Source organism: Salmo salar, unplaced genomic scaffold (assembly GCF_905237065.1).
Source record: "Salmo salar unplaced genomic scaffold, Ssal_v3.1, whole genome shotgun sequence".
Classification (NCBI taxonomy): Eukaryota; Metazoa; Chordata; class Actinopteri; order Salmoniformes; family Salmonidae; genus Salmo; species Salmo salar.
The window spans coordinates 1,356-8,729 of NW_025550629.1; the positions used below are offsets into that span (position 1 = coordinate 1,356).

Consider the following 7,374-nt stretch of genomic DNA (forward strand, 5'->3'; position numbering starts at 1 on the left):
GCTACCCCCCTAGCTAACGTCTCTGTCCCGAAGCAAGCACCAGTGAGCCTGGAGCTAGCCTCGTGCTAGGCCCATCTCCCGGCTAGCTGAAGAGGTCCATCAGCCACCCTTGGGCTACAATACCTATTTTGCCAATTGGCCTGGACCCTTTTACCGCCTACACAGAGCCCTGCCAATCAAACACGTCTGGTCTGCTGAATTAACCGTCCGAGAGGGTTACAACAGACTTTTTCCGTCGCGACGTCCCCCTATGCTTCCCAGCGGTCCCTATGATCACTCGGCTACGCCTCTCCCTAATGTCAATATCGCTTGTCCATTGCTGTTTTGGTTAATGATTATTGTCTTATTTCACTGTAGAGCCTCCAGCCCTGCTCAATATGCCTTAGCGAGCCCTTCTGTTTCACCTCCCACCTCCACTGTATTCACATCCTACCATACCCTTGTCTGTACATTATGCCTTGAATCTATTCTTCCGCGCCCAGAAACCTGTTAGTTTTACTCTGTTCGAACGCACTAGACAACCAGTTCTTATAGCCTTTAGCCGTACCCTCATTTGTTGACTTCTGTAACCGTAAAAGCCTTGGTTTCATGCATGTTAACATTAGAAGCCTCCTCCCAAAGTTTGTTTTACTCACTGCTTTAGCACACTCTGCCAACCCGGATGTCCTAGCCGTGTCTGAATCCTGGCTTCAGAAGGCCACCAAAAATCATGAAATTTCCATCCCTAACTATAACATTTCCCGACAAGATAGAACTGCCAAAGGGGGCGGAGTTGCAATCTACTACAGAGATAGCCTGCAGAGATCTGTCATACTATCCAGGTCTGTGTCCAAACAATTAGAGCTTCTACTTCTAAAAATCCACCTCTCCAGAAACAAGTCTCTCACCGTTGCTGCTTGTTATAGACCACCTTCTGCCCCCCAGCTGTGCCCTGGACACCATATGTGAATTGATTGCCCCCTTCTGTATTCAGAGCTCATACTGTTAGGTGACCCATAACTGGGACATGCTTAACACCCCGTCTCGTCCTACAATCTTAGCTAGATGCCTTCAATCTCACACAAATGATCAATGAACCTACCAGGTACAACCCCAAATCTGTAAATACAGGCACCCTCATAGATATCATCCTGACCAACCTGCCCTCTAAATACACCTCTGCTGCTTTCAACCAGGATCTCAGTGATCTCTGCCTCATTGCCTGCGTCAGTAACGGGTCTGCGGTCAAACGACCACCCCCATCACTGTCAAACGCTCCCTAAAAAACTTCAGCGAGCAGGTCTTTCTAATCGACCTGGCCCGGGTATCCTGGAAGGATATTGACCTCATTCCGTCAGTAGAGGATGCCTGGTGATTCTTTAAAAGTGCTTTCCTCACCATCTTAAATAAGCATGCCCCACTGAATTTCTTTTTAACCAGGAACAGATATAGCCCTTGGCTCACTCCAGAAATAACTGCCCTTGACCAGCACAAAAACATCCCGTGGCGTACTGCATTAGCACCGAATAGCCCCCACGATATGCAACTTTCCAGGGAAGTTAGGAACCAATATACACCGGCAGTTAGGAAAGCAAAGGCTAGCTTTTTCAAACAGAAATTTGCATCCTGTAGCACAAACTCCAAAAAGTTCTGGGACACTGTAAAGTCCATGGAGAATAAGAGCATCTCCTCCCAGCTACCCACTGCACCGATGCTAGGAACCACTGTCACCACCGATAAATCCACTATAATTGAGAATTTCAATAAGCATTTTTCTACGGCTGGCCATGCATTCCACCTGGCTACCCCCTACCCCGGTCAACAGCCCTGCACCCCCCACAGCAACTTGTCAAAACCTCCCCATTTCTCCTTCACCCAAATCCAGATAGCTGATGTTCTGAAAGAGCTGAACAATCTGGACCCCTACAAATCAGCTGGGCTAGACAACCAGGACCCTCTCTTTCTAAAATTATCCGCCGCAAATGTTGCGACCCCTATTACTAGCCTGTTCAACCTCTCTTTCGTATCGTCTGAGATCCCTGAAGATTGGAAAGCTGCCGCGGTCATCCCGTTCTTCAAAGGGGGAGACACTCTAGAACCAAAATGTTACAAACCTATATCTAACCTACCCTGCCTTTCTAAGGTCTTCGAAAGCCAAGTTAACAAACAGATCACCAACCATTTAGAATCCCACCGTACCTTCTCTTCTATTCAATCTGGTTTCAGAGCTGGTCATGGGTGCATTTCAGCCACGCTCAAGGTCCTAAACGACATCATAACCACCATCGATAAAAGACAATACTGTGCAGCCGTATTCATCGACCTGGCCAAGGCTTTCGAGTCTGTCAATAACCACATTCTTATCGGCAGACTCAACAGTCTTGGTTTCTGAAATGACTGCCTCACCTGGTTCACCAACTACTTCTCAGACAGAGTTCAGTGTGTCAAATCGGAGGGCCTGTTGTACCGATCTCTGGCATTCTCTATGGGGTGCCACAGGGTTCAATTCTCGGGCTGACTCTTTTCTCTGAATACAACAATGATGTCGCAGTTGCTGCTGGTGATTCTCTGATCCACCCCTCAATGCAGACGACACCATTCTGTATACTTCTGGCCCTTCTTTGGACACTGTGTTAACTAACCTCCAGACGAGCTTCAATGCCATACAACTCTCCTTCTGTGGCCTCCAACTGCTCTTAAATGCAAATAAAACTAAATGCATGCTCTTCAACAGATTGTTGCCCGCACCTGCCCACCCGTCCAGCATCACTACTCCAGACGGTTCTGACTTAGAACATGTGGACAACTACAAATACCTAGGTGTCTGGTTAGACTGTAAACTCTCCTTCCAGACTCACATTAAGCATCTCCAATCCAAAATGAAATCTAGAATCGGCTTTCTATTTTGCAACAAAGCATCCTTCACTCATGCTGCCAAACATACCCTCGTAAAACTGACTATCCTACCGATCCTTGACTTCGGCGATGTCATTTACAAAATAGCCTCCAACACTCTACTCAGCAAATTGGATGCAGTCTATCACAGTGGCATCCGTTCTGTCACCAAGGACCATATACTGCCCACCACTGCGACATGTATGTTCTCGTTGGCTGGCCCTCGCTTCATATTCGTCGCCAAACCCACTGGCTCCAGGTCATCTATAAGTCTTTGCTCGGTAAAGCCCCACCTTATCTCAGCTCACTGGTCACCATAGCAGCACCCACCCGTAGCACATGCTCCAGCAGGTATATTTCACTGGTCACCCCCAAAGCCTATTCCTCCTTTTGCCGCCATTCCTTCCAGTTCTCTGCTGCCAATGACTGGAACGAATTGCAAAAATCACTGAAGCTGGAGACTCATATCTCCCTTGCTAACTTTAAGCATCAGCTGTCAGAGCAGCTCACAGATCATTGCACCTGTCCATAGCCCATCTGTAAATATCCCATCCAACTACCTCATCCCCATTTTGTTATTTTTTTTCTTCTCCTTTGCACCCCAGTATTTCGCCACTATGGCCTATTTATTGCCTTACCTCCCTAGTCTTACCTCATTTGCACACAATGTATATAGATTTTTTCTATTGTGGTATTGGCTGTACGTTTGTTTTTTCCATGTGTAACTCTGTGTTGTTGTTTGTGTCGCACTGCTTTGTTTTATATTGGCCAGGTCGCAGTTGTAAATGAGAACTTGTTCTCAACTGGCCTACCCAGTTAAATAAAGGTAAAATAAAATAAAAAATAAAAAGTATCAGAGCTCTACAGACAATTCCTTCGACCTCATGGAGTGGTTTTTGCTCTGACATGCACTGTCAACTGTGGGGCCTTATATAGACAAGGGTGTGCCTTTCCAAATCATGTCCAATCAATTGAATTTACTACAGGTCGACTCCAATCAAGTTGTAGAAACACTCAAGGATGATCAATGGAAACAGGATGCACCTGAGCTCAATTTCGAGTCTCATAGTGAAGGGTCTGAATACTTATGTCCATAAGGTTTCTGTTTTCGCTTTGTCATTATGGGGTATTATGTGTAGATTTTGGAGGATTTGTTTTTATTTAATCAATTTTAAAATAAGGCTGTAACATAACATGTGGAAAAAGTCAAGGGGTCTGAAAAAGTCATTCGGAAAGTATTCAGACCCCTTGACTTTTTCTACATTTTGTTACATTACAGCCTTATTCTAAAATGGATTGTCGTTTTTTCCCTCATCAATCTATACACAATTCCTTATAATGACAAAGCAAAAACATGTTTTTGGAAATTTTTGCTCATTTATATTTCACATTCACACAAGCATTCAGACCCTTTAATCAGTACTTTGTTGAAGCACCTTGGCAGCGATTACAGCTTCATAGCTTGGCACACCTGTATTTGGGGAGTTTCTCCCATTGTTCTCTGCAGATCCTCTCAAGCTCTGTCATGTTGGATGGGGAGGTTGGCTGAACAGCTATTTTCAGGTCTCTCAGAGATGTTCGATCGGGTTCAAGTCCGGGCTCTGGCTGGGCTACTCAAGGACATTCAGAGACTTGTCCCGAAGCCACTCCTGCATTGTCTTGGCTGTGTACTTAGGGTCATTGTCCTGTTGGAAGGTGAACCTTCACCCCAGTCTGATATCCTGAGCGCTCTGGAGCCAGTTTTCATCAAGAATCTCTCTGTACTTTGCTCCGTTCATCTTTCCCTTGATCCTGACTAGTCTGCAAGTCCCTGCCGCTGAAAAACATCCCCACAGCATGATGCTGCCACCACCATGCTTCACCGTAAGGATGGTGCCTGGTTTCCTCAGATGCGTAAGTGCAACATCGGCGGATGCGGTGGATTTAGATGCATCCAATGCAACAACAAAAAAAACGGACAGATTTTGATGGGTATTTTTTTAATAATGTGACTTAGATTGACGACCGGTCTGTCAATCGACTCTAGTTAATAGACACTTACTTGTATGTTTTTATTTAACATTTTGAGATGGGAAACATGTTTTTCATTAAGTTGAACATGTGCTCTTTATGACAGAATGTTAAAATTAGGTGAAACCTTTTTGGTCCAAGTTAGACTTCTCAAAAGGCACAGAATTGGTGGAACGACCCAGTAATAGTAACAAAAGCTAGTACCACGGACAACTGTGCATAATATATCATTCTCTGTAGGCTATAGAAACGGTGTCCTTCAGTAAATAATTTCAGTGCATAAACTCACCCAAACTGTCCAGAAAGTCCTCCCAGCATGAGAAAGTGGGCCTGCTGGTGAGTCCATCTTTTGGTGTTTCAGTGGCTTCTTCGATAAGATGATAAACTTCAGTTCAGAGTAGGCCTGCAACAAACTGGAACCTGAGGTAAGCTAGTTCTTGGTATTTATTATTTTATCAAACACAGAGACAACATAAAATCCCATTAGTCAGTTGTAAAATAGGCCTATTAATTGTCCTACAAATAACTTTTCTGATGAGCGGTCTAAACGTGAGCAAATTTAAAAATTGGCATTTTGGTAATAGCTCATAGAAATGCTGTTCTTGAGGCTGAGATGTCCAGTATACATCCATATGAGGAAGAGGATAACTGAACGCATTACTAATTTTGGCACATTGCATGCGCATCATTGAGGGAAGCGTGATTGAATAGGATCGATAGTGTACGGCTGTAATGTAGGCTATATTCATATTTTAAAACTGTGTCTAAATCTATTACTTTATATCAAGATTAGTTGCAGACAGTGCTATACCACATGGATTCTTAATCATCTGGCAATTGGAACATTCTTTCACTGACCCATGTCGGCTTGACTATAAAAAGACAATAACCTTGTTCCTTTTCTGTATAAGAGTCCAAATCTATAAGAGCAACCAAAGTAAACTAAATTAATATGTTAAATGTGGCTTTGGCTACACAAGCGCCAACCTAATGATATAGCTTATGCATTGACATTGCACAGAACACATGTAATATAATTATAAATAATGAAAAAGTTACTACTTAAGTATTAACACTGAGATCAAGGCAGAAGTGTGTGAAATGTGCAATGTGAAGGCATGTGAAATGCACTTCCCTTGTTTCAACTGTGGTTGAGGTGAAAGCAAGAGAAAGAGAACCACGTCTATTTTTGAAATGCATCAGGCTCACACATTTTGTCCCCATGCAAAAACAATGAACAACACAGTACAATGTCAGCGTAAAGGAAGAAAGAACTGTTTTATCCCCCCAACTTAAATGGAATTCTGCACAAAAAGTGAACCAAGATTTTATTGACAAAATTACATTTTCGAAAATGTACATGTTTTTAGAAGATTATGCCACAAACGTTGTGCTGAACCTGAAACGAAATATGACATGAATATGAAATGTATGAATCATACAATTACAAATGACATTATGCGGGAACAAGCATCAAATCAAATGTATTTGTCATAAGCTTTGTAAATAACAGGTGTAGACCAACAGTGAAATGCTTACATATAGGAGAGTGTGACATCCTGAGGAGTCGTATACCATAAGTATTTTATATCTATGTTATAAAAAATAAACACCTTCTGTAAGCCCCATTCACAGTGAAGATGAAACCTCTTCATTGGGCTCTGCAACAAAAAAAAGACAGGAGTTAGAGTTATGTCTTGTTAAGTATGTCCTGTGATATACTGTACGTTGCATATAAGTTGCATATAAGTTAACTGTATTTCTTGTGATGTCTTATATTCATTAATTAAATGGGGCTTGCGAAAGCAAAAGTGCCAACTTTAAATCTTTGACAAACTTCTGACTTATTATACTGTAGTTACACTGTATTATTAGTGGGGTTTGTGACGCAAGACCCCCATTTTAAATCTTCGACATACTTCTTATTTTTCTTTGGAACGCGATTCCTCCTACACTGTTTAAGCTAGAAACGTCATTCAAATGTCAAAACATGCAGATCGGTCTGGAATAGTGTGCTTGTAGAACATTTTTAGATATCTTTTTACTTTTTAAACTATTACACTTTTTGTCCTCCATCCACTTTCATTCTAAAGGCCCCATTGTGACATCACTTTCAACATTCCATTCACTGTAAATGCAATGATTGCAAATTTTAACACAAATCAGCTACTTTGACCACTTTGCCAACTACTTCTTAGACAAAAGGTTAGAACATATAAAATCTTCCTCTACTTCTCTGCTTTTCAAATCTGAAATCAGAAGTAATGTCAAAGACATTTTCATCTAACTTTTATAAACAACTGGCATTTTGGCCACTTTCCCAACAAGTTAAACAAAAATATAGAGGTTAGGACATCTTCGTCTACTTCTGTTATTCAAATCTGTCGTCGGAACAAAAAAAGATGTTACCAATCCAACAATACAGCTGTTTTAGTAACTGCATTGACACATTTTTTCTCAACTTTTCCAAACTGCCATTTTGACCACTCC

The 7,374-nt window shown here is 42.2% G+C and overlaps 1 long non-coding RNA gene across 1 annotated transcript; it reads right to left on the bottom strand.

Annotated features, from left to right (window-relative positions):
* Window positions 1-6,195: 6,195 nt before the first annotated feature.
* LOC123739582 (uncharacterized) lies at window positions 6,196-7,162 on the bottom strand. The gene is made up of 2 exons (XR_006767767.1): window positions 6,498-7,162; window positions 6,196-6,283 (listed from the first exon to the last, which is right to left on the bottom strand). It is a non-coding gene; the product is annotated as an uncharacterized lncRNA (long non-coding RNA).
* Window positions 7,163-7,374: the final 212 nt, after the last annotated feature.